Genomic DNA, 16,739 nt, shown 5'->3' with positions numbered 1-16,739 from the left:
AACGCTTTTAGGGAAAAAGGAAGTGGTGAGGTTGAGGGTGGGAGGTCCTGTGAAACAGCTTAGTATACAGCTTATGAGTCAGTAATTTCCTTTCCTTTTGCAGTCATCTTGTCCAGATGGGGTATTTTCTTTTTCCTTATCAAGCCAGCCTCTTTTTCTACCCTGTTTCTTTAGGGAAAAAACTGCAAGAATAACATGCAGTGGCACAGGTGTTTTTCAGGCCATGAAACTTGGAGATAGAGCAAGGAAACGGGCAGGAATCCACTGCTGGAGCAGCAGATCCCACAGATGGTAGGATACATGATGATCAGATCCCTCTCCTAATCCGTCTACTGCATGTCCTAACAACCCAGATCACTGACCACCTTGCGTTTGTCTTGCCTGTGAAGAAGTGTGCAGCTTCAGAATATATTCCAACGTAATCACTAACGTGCAGAGTCTTTAGACAAAACAAGTTTTGGTGAGTGATTGTGAGGAAATCCTTTTAGACTCAAGACTGAAGCCATAGTTCAGAGAGGTACGGCTCCCTTTTCATCTCTGGCATATTACCACAGAGTTGTTTCAGTAGTTACACTTTTTCAAGTTTCCTTTTGAGGGGAAAAAAAAAATACCACTTTTTATTATTGTTTTCTACATCAAGAATTCCATGTTGTTTTTCCAGGAGGATTGCTCCTTTTGTAATTTATATCTGTAGGGATTTAAATTTGGGGGCTCTTAGTGGAGTTGCTGTGTTTTCTGTAGACTTGGGTATCTTTTGTTACATTAGTCCTGTTTGTATTGTACTTGGTGATGTAGCTGAGCGGTCTTGTGATCTGGTATTTCATTCTTAAGCAGTCCTGAACAGAAATCTCTGTGATCAGTGGTTCATTAGGCACTGTAATTAAAGCAGACCCATTTTTCCATATTACCTAGTTCAAATCCATGTCCTCACATTGAATAGACCAAAGAGGTTAACAGTCAGTTGATGACTGTGTTAAAACAAAAAAATGCTTCGCCTCTGCTCTGTTACAAGGCCACCTTATTGTAAGACTGCTGCTGGCAACCTGTGTGCAAATTTTGAGGTGTCTGCCTCTTTTGTAACTTTGTGGAAATTTGTTAGTTCTCAGAGTTGTGATTGGTATTTAAATGATATTTTTATTTACTTAGCCCTAGGAAATTTCCACTACAGAAGGGAAGAGGCAGTCCTTGCATCCGCAAGCTTACTACTTGGAATAGTCAGCATACAGATTTTAAGGCGAAATAGAGGGACGCAGCAAACATCGGTGTTACCGCCTGCTGACCCATGAGGGGTCATTTCTGAGGGCTGCACAGGGCTGGTTGTGAGACACCTGCCCTTTATGGGGTGAAAGAGGGCTGGTGGGCTTGGCGTTGGGAGTGGGCATCAGATCTTCCAGAGCAGAAAGTCGGGATAGGAGACAGCCACAGACTTTGCTGATGGATTTAAAAAACAAACAAACAAACAAACAAACAGGAAGTGAGTCGCGTTCCTCTACCTCTGTCAGCAACACCCACAGGAAAAAGTCACTGGATACATGTTTTCCACATTAAACAACAAACTTACTGAGCAAGGTGTTGAGGCTCAGAAGAGAAACTTAGGCAGAAGAGCGCAAATCGATGTGGAGAAGTCATTTTTAAAATATTTTTAAAAGGAGCTTGAAGGAGATGTTGATTTGTAATTGACCTTGTCATTTTGTGCCCAACATTGAATTCAGCTGTTTTGAAGCTCTAGGTACTTTGTCTGTGCTAGAAGTTATTTTTTGGGATCAAATGGAAAATGGCATTTGCTTGAGGCCTTTTTGTGAAATGCTCTTGCCTTTTACCTCATCTGCATAACATGCATTGGTGGAAGGTGCCTGCTGTGTCTACTATTCCCTCCCTCCTTGACTCCTTAATTAGCAGGTAAGTATTTTTAGTTATTTGTCAATACTATTTCAGGGAAAGGTAAAAACAGGTGACGAGTAGAACACAGATTACTCTTTGGAGGTAGTTAAATTGAATTCTTAGTGATGAAAGGAGAGAAACAACAACAGTAGATTATATGCAGGGCAGGTCCTTGTCCTGTCTTAGTGTTTGTGGGTAGATCATGTACTGTTGTTTTGTTCTTTCACAGGACCTGCTAGGATGATGGTTTTCCAAGTAGGTGTCGCTGGATTGTGTGGCAGATTCACTGGAAGCATGGGTGCAGTGGAAGGGGTAGCGGTAGCTGCAGTTTGTACCTCTGCTCCTTCAGAGAGTGAATAGAGCCAGGCAAGTGGGACCGTCTTCACTTACAGCCTGTGTTGTCAAGGAGGAACTCAGCAAATATCTATCATATTTAATTTCTTAGCATTAGATAAACATGACAAAACTCATGAAAAATGTTGTTTCACTGATGTTTTTGATGTATGACCAGTTTGAATGTGTCTGGCTCATCCAGATTGAGCATTCTTTGTCATAACCCCTCTCTAAAATGCCAAAAGAACTTTTTTCATATGTCCTAAAAACACAATGTCATTGATGCTTGGTCATTGCCAACGCCAAATGACTCGAAACCATTGCATAAACTTCTGTAATTTCAGAATTAGTGGTGATCTCATCGTTAGGCCTATCAGAGACATCCTTTAATTTAATATTTTAAAAACTGTTGAATAGTCTGGAATTGTTCTTCTAATAAATGGAGAGATTATTTGACCCAAGTGAAGCCCTGATGGCTAACATCAGGGAGATAATACCAGATCTCTTTAACAGTATATCCATCCATGTTTTCCAGTTGTCAATACAAGAAAAACTGAAATCAAGTAAGAATACTTCTGAAGATGGATAGCAAGATATTTAATCTATTTCAGGGCCACCTGTAATGGCAAGAGATGAATTATTGGCGATGCGAGGCTTCTTAATTGGGGAGATAGTCACACAGTTCCTGTCAAGGTTTTCAGATGATGGAGGGGAAGCTAGCTAGCACACTGATGGAGGTTTGGCTCCAGCTTCTGTCGGTAGTTCTGGCCAGATCAGGACAGAAGATCCACTTCATGGCAGTGAAAAGTGTAAGGAAATGCCTTAGCCTGCTCTAGCAATTTGGGGTGGATGAAGAGGACAAATTACTGTATAGGAATCTCTGAGTGGCTTGTTCAGTGTATTTCTTCCTTTCTGTCAGGTAGCTAAACAACCTCTTTCAGTAATTTTTAGGTATCGTTTGGCTGATTTTTATATATGCTACTTTCTTAATTCTGTAAAATAGCATCCTGAAAGCACCAACTGCTGCAAACTTCACATCCTGCAGGTAAGAATTAATGTCTCATGGCAAGTTCAGAAGAGCAGTACTCCAGTGAATGGCTAATTCATACAGCTGTTATGCTTGTTCCCACCATCAAGGGAGGAGTGTATCTTTCTAGTATACTACAGTTGTGCTGACGTGCTCAGAAAACCCAGCAGCCCTTTAAAAACTCTGTATCATCACTAAACATCATTCTTCACAACGATGGTATTGCTGGTAATTTCATGGTGGGACTTTGGTCCTGTTGTTCCTAGGCCTGGGTGTTGAGCTGTGAGGGAGGTGCTCTGAGCTCTGCTCTTTAAGCCCTAGTGTAGTGGCACAGAAAGGGTAATACTGCTGGTAGGAAACATCACCTCAGATGCAGAAGGTGCAGCGTATGGATTGTCAGTAGCTTTCATATCAATTACAGCACGTCTACAAGTTACGATCATTGCACAATACTTTCTATTTATGAAATAGCTTCTCTGTAAAAGAGATCTTGATGATTTCTTGTTTCGAGTAGTGGTTTAGGAATAGATAGCTTGCCGTCATCAGAAAGGGAGGCTATCAATGATACTAAAGTATGGTTATCAGTGGCTACAGGCTGTTCAGAAGGGATGGACGACGAAGGAAGGGTGGAGGCGTTGCCCTCTACATCAAGAAATAGATGGAGTGTGAAGAGCTGTGGCTCTGAAGAATAGCCGCAAGCAGGTTGAAAGCTTATGGGTAACAATCAGACACCAAGGCAACAAATGGAACCTTGTCATTGATGTCTACTACAGGCTGCCCGATCAAGGGGACCCTATTGACGAAGCCTTCTTACTCCAGCTACAGGAGGCATTGTGCTTGCAGGTTCTCATCCTGATGGGGGTCTTCAACCACCCCAACATCTGCTGGAAAAGTAGCATGGTGAGCTATAGGCAATCCAGGAGACTCCTGGAGTGCATTGAGGATAACTTCTTAAGCCAGGTAATAGACAGCCCTCCCAGAGGGGATGCAATACTGGACCTGTTGGTCACCAGTACAAGTGAGCTAATCGGCTATGTCAAGACTGCAGGCAGCGTGGGCTGCAGTGATCATGCACTGGTGGAGTTCACAGTCCTGAGGGGTATGGGTCAGGTGAAGAGTAGAGTCAGGACCCTGAATTTTCAGAAAGCAAATTTCCAGCTCTTCAAGGAGTTAGTCTGGGAAACTGCCCTCAGGGACAAGGGAGCAGAACAGGGTGGTGAATCTTTAAGGACACTTTCCATAGGGTGCAAGAGCTCTCGATACCCAGGTGTAAGAAATCAGGAAAGGAAGGCAAGAGACTGGCATGGATGAGTCAAGACATGCTGGTCAAACTAAAGGGCAAGAAGGAAATGCACAGGCAATGGAAGCAGGGACAGGTATCCTGGGAAGAGTATAGGGACGCTGTCCGGTTGCGTAGGGATGGGTCAGGAAGTCCAAGGCATGGCTGAGGCTGCACTTGGCAAGGGATGCAAAGAATAATAAGAAGGGCTTCTACAGGTATGTTAACCAGAAAGGGAAAGTCAAAGAAAATATACCCCCCCGATGAGCAAGACTGGCAAACTGGTAACAACAGACAAGGAGAAGGCCAAGGTACTCAACAACTTCTTTGCCTCAGTCTTCACTGGCAACCTCTCTTCCTACTCGTCTTGAGTGGATGGACCACAAGACAGGGACTGGGGGAGCAAAGTCCCTCCCACTGTAAGAGAAGATCAGGTTTGTGACCACCTGAGGAACCTGAACATACATAAGTCTATGGGACCTGAGGAGATGCATCCCAGAGTCCTGAGGGAATTGGCTAATGAAGTTGCCAAGCCACTCTCCATATTTGAAAAGTCATGGCAGTCAGGTGAAGTCCCTGGTGAGTGGAAAAAGGGAAACATTGCACCCATTTTTAAAAAGGGTAGAAAGGAGGACCCTGGGAACTACCGACCTGTCAGCCTCACCTCTGTGCCTGGGAAGATCATGGAACAGATCGTCCTAGAAGCTATGCTAGAGCACATGGAGGACAGGGAGGTGATTTGAGACAGCCAGCATGGCTTCACCAAGGGCAAGTCCTGCCTGGCCAACCTAGTGGCCTTCTATGATGGAGTGACTACATCAGTGGACAAGGGAAGAGCTACAGGTATCATCTATCTGGACTTCTGTAAGACCTTAGACATGGTCCCCCACAACACCCTTCTCTCTAAATTGGAGAGATATGGATTTGATGGGTGGACTGTTTGGTGGATGAGGAATTGGTTGGATTGTCACATCCAGAGGGTAGTGGTCAATGGCTCAATGTCCAGATGGAGATCGGTGACAAGTGGTGTCTCTCAGGGGTCTATATTGGGACCAGTACTGTTTAATATCTTCATCAGTGACACAGACAGTGGGATCGAGTGCACCCTCAGCAAGTTTGCAGACGACACCAAGCTGAGTGGTGCAGTTGACACACCTGAGGGACGGGATGCCATCCACAGGGACCTGGACAAGCTCAAGAACTGGGCCTGTGTGAACCTCATGAGGTTCAACAAGGCCAAGTGCAAGGTCCTGCACACGGGTTGGGGCAACCCCTGGTATCAATACAGGCTGGGGGATGAAGGGATTGAGAGCAGCCCTGCGGAGAAGGACTTGGGGGTACTGGTGGATGAAAAGCTGGACATGAGCCAGCAATGTGTCCTCGCAGCCCAGAAAGCCAACCGTATCCTGGGCCCCATCAAAAGAAGCATGGCCAGCAGGTCGAGGGAGGTGATTCTCCCCCTCTACTCTGCTCTGGTGAGACCCCACCTGGAGGACTGCGTACAGCTCTGGAGCCCTCAGCACAGGAAAGACATGGACCTGTTGTAGCAAGTCCAGAGGAGGGCCATGAAAATGGTCAGGGGGATGGAACATCTCTCCTATGAAGAAAGGCTGAGAGAGTTGGGGCTCTTCAGCCTGGAGAAGAGAAGGCTCCAGGGAGACCTTATTTCAGCCTTTCAGTATTTGAAGGGGGCTTATAAGAAAGATGGGGACAAACTTTTTAGCAGGGCCTGTTGCAATAGGACAAGGGGTAATGGTTTTAAACTAAAAGAGGGTAGATCTAGACTAGATAAAAGGAAGACATTTTTTACAATGAGGGTGGTGAAATAGTGGAACAGGTTGCCCAGAGAAGTTCCAGATGCCCCATCCCTGGAAGTGTTTCAAGGTCAGGTTGGATGGGGCTCTGAGCAACCTGATCTAGTGGAAGATGTCGCTGCTCATTGCAGGGGGGTTGGACTAGATGAGCTTTGGAGGTCCCTTCCAACTCAAACTATTCTATGATTCTGTGATACTGGAAAGTAACAAATTAAGTTCTGGCCAAAGGAAAAATATTTAATTCAGTGCACAAATTAGTCTGTGGAACTCATTGCTGCATTACATCATCGAGGCTAAAACTTCATGGAGTCAAAAGTAATCTGGTGTTAGGAGAGTATTAATTGTTATATAGACAAATCCTGCAAAGGAAAACAAACTTTTAAGGCCTTGTGGAAGGGACAGACAGCTTCCTTGAGCTTAAGGTATCCCTAAGTGTAAAGGATAAGAAGAAGTACTTTTCCTGGTGGCTATTTTGCAAATTTGTTTTCAAGGCTTTGTTCTGCTAGTCTTTGAAATAATAGCTGAAACTGGACAGTACAGATGGTAGGATACTGATGTGAATGAGTTTTAGGCCAAATTCAGAATGACATTTTTATGTCCTGCATAATTTTGAAGTGTTTTAAATAACTATGATTCTTACCAGACCACAAAAAAATTATGAATATCCCACTAAAAACAAGGTGTTATATTCAGATTATTACCCTGGTGATAAAATATCAGGTAGAAACGTATTCTGCAATGCAAGCAGGCTACTTAAAATAAATGCAGGCTTTTGACAGGATTGAAGAATAATGTAATTTTTTTTTTTTTTTTTGAGGTATCTTCAAGAACTGTAACAGAGAGTAGACCTAGCTGTTATTTGGATGGATCAGGCAGACAGTGGCACGCCTTTAACCTATTCTCAGATCATGTTTGATTTAAACAAAGTCCAGCGTTATCTCATTGTGGACTGAAGTCTATCTGCTGTTGTGTTTGTCTAAACCTGTGTCCTTGTTGAGAAACTGAAGAGAGGTTAGCGGCCTCTGCCAGCGCCGGTGCTCAACCCTTGCTCCACAGGAGCGTGACTGTAAGCGGGCAGCTGTGTCTCTGCTGCTGGTACGGGTCGGATACTGGTGGACTGAGAGGTGCTCTGGCAGCCTGTTGAAGTTGCTTTGTCATTTACACGTAAAAAAGCCATGTATTATCCGGTCCTACTCTGCCACACCTGAAGTGCTGGGCCACGCCAGTACAGAGCAGCCCTGCCTTGGTTTGTTGTTTGTTGTTGTAGCCCTTTGGTTTGTTGTTTGTTGTACAGAGCAGCCCTGCCTTGGTTTGTTGTGCCTTGGTTTGTTGTTTGTAGCGCTGATGCTCCCTTGAGGCAGCAGGGCACAGCCGGGCCTCGGCAGGGCTACCCGCACCTCTTCTGGCCGGGTCGCTTCTGAACAAGCGCGCAATGCCACAAGCCAGAGTGAGGGACATTAAGTTGGTGGCTTATGGTCACAAACACAGAAGTATTTTCAAAACAGTCGTTACCTCTCCTAAATGATTAGGTTTCTCTTTGGTTTTTTGTGCAAGAAGGTGATGTTTAGATTCTTATTGGTTCTGTTAGCCCCAGTTTTTTAAAAATTCATTTGCTTCACGTATTTGGAATCTACAGCTCATGAGCAAAAAGATGTCAACAAACGTGTGTAGTTGATGGACAAAATACGGACACTATGTTAGGGTGTTATTGTTTGCTATCCATTCAACCATCAAACACCAATAAATTAATTAATGATATCAGTGTATCGCTATCATAACATGTTATCTTTTGATTGTGTGAAAACAGAGGAAGACTTGTCAGCAATAGAAGACCTGAAAATAAACTGTTTAAAACAATACAAGCATCATAACTTTGGGCATCTTTTTGCATTTATGCGTTTGGCTGATGGATTTTCATCTATGCACTGGAGTTTCTTCGGCCTGAGCTCCACGCCCTTTTTTATTGCAGTGTCAGATACTGGCCTCCGAGAGAGGCATGTCGGACCTGATGTGGTATCACAGTTTATAAATAGCTCTAGAAAATTAGGGCGTACTCCCAGTTAGGGCTGAGCTCTGTTTGTTGGAATTGTGTTGGTGGAGCAGGACTGGCGTGGTAAGGGATGGCGCTGCCAGGAGCTAAGGTGTGTTGGGAGTGGTTCATGATCTCAGGATTAGAGTAGTAGAGGAGGGACTAGGGAACAATAAAAGGAGAGGAGTGCATTTTAGCTGGTGCTTTCTGGTTTTTTGTTTTCCTTATTAGCAAATTCACTCAGTGTGTGTTAGTTTAGATTTTTTGCTACCTCCTTGACTTGTGTTATCTCAAAGTCCCAGTGATACGATGTGAGACATGTTAGGTAAAGATTTTTGCATACAGGCTGATGAAAGAATACAGTGCAAATGGAGAGAAGAGAAGCCTTTCCATAAAAGTGTCAGAATAGAATACATTTAGATGTCAAAAGCACCTTTGTGTAACCGCTGTTACTTAAGAATGATGGTTTATTTTATAATGTACTGGAGAGAAATTAATGCTACTGAAAAGTTACTTTTTCTGTATAGAATATGTAATATCCTTATGTCTGTCCTCTTTTAGCATATGGTCGTTGTGCACAGTGCTTTATTGCCATCTATCTCCTCGTCCCACTGTTTTCCTTCATATCCTGTCCTTTGTCCTCAATGCTGAAATTAAAATTTATTTAATACTGCTAAAACTGGGGATTCTGTTTTTGGTATGTTGGAGAATAAATTTGTGGTTGGAATTGTTTTCATCCAAGCTGAAATTTTGTCTGCTTTCCTGCAATTTCTTGTGTGCTACAGTTGAAAGGATATTGGCTATGTATTAGTGCATATGTGGCTGGAAAGGATATGTGGAAGTGAGAGGCAGAAGCTGGTATTTTCTTTCCCTGTGTTTTTTAAGATGGAAACTAAATATAGTGAGTGTTAAACAGATGGCTATGTTGTCGCATAATAAATATTTGAAGAAAATTAAATTATGTCCTGCCTGTTTGCTGACGACAATTCCAGCCCCCATAGTAACAGCAATAATAATAATAGGAGGATTTACAGTGTATTTATTTTTTAATTCCCAAAGTGAGGTACCTAGGAAAGTCGTGTAAGGAGATTTTTTTTTTTTAATGTGGGAAACATCAAGTGATGTGCTTGAGGTCATCCAGCATGTCAGTGAGTCTCTTGAAAGAGCGTGGAGGTCCCCTTGACTTCCAGGCAATACGTTTCCATTTTAAACCATGCTGACTTGCAAATACTTAACTTGAGTATTTCCTTCAGAACTTCATTGTTTGATTTTTTTTTTTTCTTAATTCCAATGTAATTGTTTGTAAATGTTAACTTGCCAAGAGGAGATAATAAAATCAGACTTGCATTCCTGTCCAGTGTACTTGAGCAACAAGCTTGCTATGAAAAACCTACACTGAAGGCCCTCCTGAGAGTTTTGTTGTGAAGAGGAGAGGGTGGTGGATACCAGAGAGATGATGAAGACTTAGCTGAAATGAGAGGTTTTATTTATACAGCTGAGCTTCCTCTTGTGATATTAATAGTGTACAGGCATTTCTTTTGGATAGAGGGGATGGATTCTGTATTTAGCTGAGCTCCATGTGCTACTCTTTCTGGCATGAGCCAGAAAATTCCATTGCCATTTAGCTGTTCACATACATTACCTTATCTTTACTGGGAGGACTTTTTTATTTTCTTCTGTAGATCATTCTGATGTTGCTAGATTGAAAGCTGTGTGTGAGAGATATAGGATGAGAGCAAGAACTGTAATATCTCACTCAAAGGTGAGAAGGTTGGACAGCAGATTGGATGCACAGCAGCAGAAAAGTTAATCTGGCCCGTGGTCCACCCCCTTCTCTCAGGGCTCTGCAGACGTGCTGGAAAGCAAGTTGAGGAGTTTATGAATTGTCCCGATTACCCATTTCCTGCCAACTTTTTCTGTCCTCTGACTGGAATTAATTGTATCACATGATAGAAATGGAATTGGCGTTTATCGCATGATAATTTGTGTGATGGGAGTAGTTTGCTGCCATATTGCAGCAGAGCATGTAATCTGGAGTGTGAGAGAGATGTTGGGGTTTTTTTCCAGTTGATGGGGAGAGAGCAAGGCCTGGGATACTGAGAACTGGCCTGGGATACTGAGAACTGCCTCTGTAAAAAATTGTCATCTGCCCCAGCTTAAAGATTTATTAATAGCATCCTGATCTCTTACATGCACGGTTGGTCCTGTTGCCTGGATACAAACATAAAGTGATTAGAAAGCTATCATTAATATAAAATGAACAAAATAGGTCATAAAAGTACCCAGTTAGATGTTTTTTCCGTGTGCCCACCACGCACATTGGTACTTGGCTCTTTTGCTTGCTTTTTGCAGATTGTGCTTTGCTGTATTGCTGCGTTAGGCTTTTCACTCAACTGCAAGTATAACCTCCATATTTTCTGCCAGCTCTCTCTCTCTCTCTGTGTGTTTTTTTCCCTGTTCTTTGAAATAAACCTGTTTCATTTATTCTTGCATCATTTGTATCCTTCAGTAATCTGTTACCTTTTGTGTATCTTTGAGCAAATACTGTCTTGTCTTCTTAACTTCCTTCAGCATGCAATTGTATATTTAGTTTCAGTGTGCTGCATTACTCTTCTTGGTAAGTATATGCACTGTGTTGTATGAAGGAGTGTTAAACATCGCTACAAAAGCCCCTTGTTTTTTAATGTCTCCCTAGGGTCTTGTAATGGATTTGTTAGGGCTCTGGGGAGATGTCCCTTTCTAACCTAGTTTCTGGTTCAGCTGTTCTCTTTTCCATCATTTCCTGCAGCGTTTCCGATTTTCTTCGTGAAAATACGTGCTCACTTCTGATGCCACTCTTGTCTCTTTTTGCGTGCTTTTTTCAAGTGTAGATGAAAATGTCTGTGACAGGTTTGGTAATGTTTCTTCAGTTAATCCTCTATTTCTTAAAGTCTGTTCACATATAGAAGTGCTGTACTTCAACTTAAGGTGTGATTTTTCTCTTTCCAGCTGTCCTAGTAGCACTCCATGATACCTTTGTTTTAACTAAAGCAATTTTTTAGTTCTCATGACAACAACCAACTGCTAGAGTTGGACTGCAGTGACTGAGTTTGTAGTTCACTTCAGTTGCGAAATAAATTGTTTGCTTAAACCCTGCCTGTGTAGGCCTTTGGTATGAACTGGCAGAGAAGAAGGAGGAATGAAAACAGTGATACTGGCTTCCTAAATTCAGGATGGTAAAGAATGAAAGTATTTCTTGCTTTCCCTTGGAGAATTGTTACATGTTGTTTAGCCATCAGTATTACTGTGAATGAGAGTTAGGTCCAGGCATCTTACATCTGTGTTATTTGGGAAAGGAATGCAGGAGGATTGTTTTGTGGTTAATATGCTGTGACTGGGATTAGCAAATTTGACCTAGGTCCCTTGCTCTGCTTTTCATATGAACTTCATTGCTGCCTCAGTTCTGTTTTTGTCCAATTAGGATAATACTTCTGTTCTAATACTTGTGTGTTCTCTCTGTTTCTTTTGAAAAGTGTGCAGGACAGGGACTGTCTTTTGTTAGGCATACAGAAATCTGATTATATACACAGATACAGTTGTGTGCTTGTGTATGTGCTTGGATAGATACATAATATATAGCAATCCTGACCCTGGCTGAAGCCTTTCAGTATGTGCTGTAATGTAAATAACAATGCGAATATAGTTGAAACAAATGATACGATTCTTTCTCAACAATTTGGTCACAAAATACAGCTTCCTGTTTTTAACTGTAGGTGACATTTTTAGGTCTTGCTGTACATACTGTATGATAGCTTTCAGAACTCATACATCCGTGCACAAATACATAAAAGAAAAATTTCTATCTGTTATTTCATGACTTTATTTCTTTGATATCATGATTCATTTTATTATAAAACCTAGTCTCCTTTTTGGCTTACTTTGCGTCATAAAATGCACTTAGGAGAAATAAAAAAAGGAGAAGATGAGAATGCCATATCCAGTCAGAGGAATGATATGTATAGTATGGTGTTCTGTTCCAGTAGTACCTGATGACTGGTTGTTTTGGAGGAAGTGATAAAATCTCCGTAGTGGACAATTATGTAATTATGAGTGAGAGTTTCAGAAACACTTAAGAGATTTAAGCACACACATCTTACTGAAAGGCAAGGAGGTTAAAGAAGCCTCAAACTGTATAAATGCCTATCTCCTTTGTGTTTGTAGAAACTAAAGATGTTTCTATTTTCATATTTATTGCTAGCTTTTACTAAAATATTGCTCTGATAATGGATTACATGGGTATACACGGCTGCTTCTCCCTTAATTCCTCTCTTCCACTGTAAATTACTTGACTTTTAATTTTACTGTGTGTTTTGTTGTTGCTTAAGGTAAACATCTTGTTTAGGCAAGAGTTATCAGCTGCACAAATATTGAACAGCAAAGGCTAGCTAAGTAGTAGGTTTGTGGAAAAGAAGCAGGTGTTGTAGTGGATCATACCTGGTACATGAGTCAACAATGCAAATAATGTACATGAAGGAGCCCAGCATCTGAGACACGTAGTCTTTCTGTGTACTGGAGCGAAGGACTGCTGCAGCTGTTTTTGCACTCCATACTTGAGGAAAGATGAAGACCAACTGGAAGTAGCTCAGGAGAAAGCAATAGCAATGAAAACGTGACCTACAAGGAAAGAATGAAACAATCAGGATTGTTCAGGCTGGGGAAGTTAAAATAATTTAAAATTTATAAAGTGTGCTGCAAAGAGAAAAAGAACAATTTATCCTCCATGTTCACACAGGGTAAGACCAGAAGTAAAGGGCTTAAATTGCAGAATTAGAGTAGACTTCAGGAAAAACTTTCCAACAGCGCAAGCAGTTAAGCAGTAGACTGGATTGCCTAGGGACCTTCTGGACCCTCTGTCCTGGAAGGTGTTAGCAGAGATAACAGGCAAATGTGTCCGGAATGCTTTAGATATCACTGATCCCACCTGAAAGAATTCCCTTCCAAGCGTGTTGTCTCTGATTTCAAGGGTACTGAAATGGCTTCTATATAGTTTCCCTTCAGTTTTAAGCGTATTCTTTGCCCTGATAATTTTCATTGCATTTTCTTGAGGATTTGTCTTTCTGCTAAATACAGTTTCAGTCAAGGTGGACTTAAACACATTAAAGGTGAAGATATGTGTTAAGAAAGTGTATGGTAAAGAATGTTGATGTATATAATGTCAATATTTTTTCTAAATGTCTTGTTTACTTTATCATGCTGATCAGATGACTGTTTTCACTGACGCACAACATAAATTCTTACAGAGTAACTACAGGTAATTTATAGCTCATAATTAAAGACCTCCCTCTCTCTTTCTGGGTTTTTATTTCTTTCTCATTTTCTTTGTTTCTGTGGCCCTAAACTTCCCAACAGTTCGCTCTGTTAGAATTGCCTAAACTAATCCACATTATTCTGTGTATTCAACCAACCTCACTGAAAGTTGTTTTCAGTTGAAATTTTAGTTCAGTTTTTGCTTTCTTCTGCAACTATTTAATAACAACCTGAAAGGAAATAGATGCTAATCTTTGAGAGCTCCACAAATACCCTTCTTCCACGCTCGAAACTGATCAGTGACTCTGGTTTTGTTTCTTTTTGCCAGTTTCCCACTTGTGACAGTACTTTGTTCTTCTTGCCTGCACAGTGACTTGAGTAGTCCTTTGTGAAGGACTTGACCAAATCTTTTGAGAAAGTTCCAATGAACAATGTGTTCTTGTATTCCTTTACTCCATCAGGTTTTTTTTTCTAATCCTTGAAAGAATTCAGCTCCTTAACAGATCTACCTTGTGTTCAATTCATCTTGTCCCCTCAACTATGCAGAAATCTTCAGTGTTCACATGCTCAGAAGGATTCTCCTTCCCTCTGTTCTTGAGAAGTCTTTGGGTTTTTGCAGACTTCCCAGTTTACGGGATTTCAAGTTTACTTTCCTATCCTGAGGTGGTGCTTACAAATGGGAATACAGGACTGGTATCCCATGGACATTTTTCATTGGCATAAGTTCTCACACAGTCCCACTCTTCTCCTGTCCCTGCATAATCTGTCGCATAGTGCTATTACAAGTATTTGTGCAGATGCACAATGCACCAAATCTAAAATTGAAAAATACCTGGCTCGCCACAGCATATGCCAGCATAGGGCAGTGGCAGCAAGACAAAGGCGATGTGCGGCTGGTTAACGTGTGGGAAAGGGAGGGGAAGGAAGGGAGATACCTGCCGCCTTCTGACGGGGCTGTTGGCTTAACTGTGTATCGTACCTGACTTAAGATGTGTCGGATTGTCTGTTTTGGTCTTTTCCTTTTGCATTACATAATTTCGGCTGAGAGTAGGAAATTCACAACAGAAGGTCACAGAAATGTAAACACAGTAGTGCTGAACATCATGCTTAGCCATGTGGAAGCCTTGGCTCGTATTGTTCTGAGAAATGTATGTTTTTAACACCTTTATTACAGGCTGTTTGTTGTTGTTTTTTGTTGTTTTTTTTTTTTTTTTTTTTTTTTAAACTTCTAAGATGCTGAATGTTGGAGGTGAATCAGATGTAGATGAAAATACTAACAGAGAAGAACTAGAGATACTAAAAATAATGAGAGTATCAAAATTAGGTATTTCATTAGATATCTCATTTGTGTGGAGGCACTGGAGAGAATGTAGTCAAAAAAAGTTTAACCTGAAATGTGTTTGTGTGCGCGCCAGGGGAAGAGTGAAATATTCCAAGCACCAGAAGCCTTTGGGGTGAGTAGCTGCGCAGCAGATACATCAGTTTGCAGATGCGTCGTGGCAGCAAAAACCAAATTAATGTGGTTTTGGGTTATACAAATTAAAGAGAAGTTCCTTCTTGAACAACTGTGAGAGTTAACTTGCCAAGTATGCAGATCCAAACATCTTGTTTCTAGACAGAAGTAAACCAACTGAAAAGAGTTGAGGGACAAATCACAAATGAGTACAGACCAAGGGACCAACGGGCAAACATGCCTACCTCGGCTATGTGATAACTAGAAGTGTAGCTGAGAGACATGATAAGAGTCTACAAATATTTGAGAGGCACATACTTGAAATAAACTAATTAATTTAGTAAGGTGAGAAGGGGCATAACTATAAACAAGGGAATGACATTATGAAATATATTAAAGTATGGAATAGTCTGCCCAAAGGAAAGGTTATAAGAACAGCTATATAATATATAAGACTGGTAGAAAGATTCAGGAAATAATCTAACATCAAAGAGTCAGCTTTCTGATGAAACTAGATTGAATAATTTAGTAAGTCTCTTTTACCCATTTAATTTATGTTTGCTTTTGAGGTATTAATGCAAGTTGGCAGCCTCTCTTAACGCTTTAATTTTGCCTCCCTAGTGCTTCTTGCTGATTCAAATCTACATTATTGCATACCAATCTTAGATGCTGCCTTTCTCTAGATAAATGTTTAAAAAAGGAACAGTTGGGCAAACAATGTAAAAAGATATAAGGGGAGAAGAAAGGTGAATAAGCTTTGGGAATGACTTTCAAGAACATTGTCTTGCTATGTTCTGCCTAAAAGCTGTAGCTGCAATTAAATGGAAGTAAAGTAATACCAGATATAGAGGTCTAGTTGCACTGCTTTGTTCCTGTTTGCATCTAGGTGAATGATGCCGAGGGAGCTCCCAGACTATGAGTTACTATTGGTGTTACGTGTGGCCAGCCTGCAATTGATGGGATGGTAAGAACAGGAGCAAAACCTTTTTAGTGTAGAGGAAGGCAGCAGAGAATTTTTCCTTAATGAAACAAAGCGCATCTTAAAATGCAGCCAGAAAGTCAGTTTGACTGCATCTGAGAGGATGGAGAGCAGCCCTAAGCCGCTCCGCTTGGCTTGTGCGATAGGGTGAATAGTAAAAGGTGTTCAGGTTCACCAGTACTCTCGGTGGCTTCTTGTCTGGATAGATGTCAGGTGCCTGCTGGGCTCTGGTGTGGCGAAGGAAGACGACAAGGAGTCGCATGGAGCCACTGCCCAAGTCGCTGGCTTGTGAGAGGAAGGACATGGCTATGCTTGGTATTTGCTGGCTGACTCCTGTTGGCTGGAAGGCAGCCCTGGGATTAATTTGAGGAGATTATTTAAAGAATCTGGAAAGTGTACCAGTTTTGGGGTTTTCCTTTGTAAAGCAAAAAACCCTAAACCTTGGTTTTCAAACAGCACTAAGAGAAAGTGAATTTATGATGCTATATTGCATTTCTGTACATGGTCTCTACATGCAATCTGTAGAAGGATTTAAGCTGCTGTCTGAGCTCCGGTATCGAGGACTTCATCTGAGGGTGTGTTTTAACTTTTTCATTATGAAGAAAGATCTTTATGTGAAATTTAAAGACAGGTTCTTGGTGCCATGATGCTTACGGCC

At 41.5% G+C, this 16,739-nt stretch overlaps 1 protein-coding gene and 1 long non-coding RNA gene across 10 annotated transcripts in view; both read left to right on the top strand.

Annotated features, from left to right (window-relative positions):
* The window catches only part of NDST2 (N-deacetylase and N-sulfotransferase 2), a 148,891-nt gene that overhangs the window by 14,558 nt on the left and 117,594 nt on the right, over positions 1–16,739 (top strand). The gene's annotated exons all lie outside the window — the stretch shown is intronic.
* Positions 1,736–7,551, top strand: LOC142410933 (uncharacterized). The gene is made up of 3 exons (XR_012776061.1): positions 1,736–1,899; positions 3,218–3,259; positions 7,152–7,551. It is a non-coding gene; the product is annotated as an uncharacterized LOC142410933 (long non-coding RNA).

The sequence above is a fragment of the Mycteria americana genome, chromosome 6 (assembly GCF_035582795.1).
Source record: "Mycteria americana isolate JAX WOST 10 ecotype Jacksonville Zoo and Gardens chromosome 6, USCA_MyAme_1.0, whole genome shotgun sequence".
Lineage (NCBI taxonomy): Eukaryota > Metazoa > Chordata > Aves > Ciconiiformes > Ciconiidae > Mycteria > Mycteria americana.
This window is presented reverse-complemented; position numbering and strand designations above follow the sequence as displayed.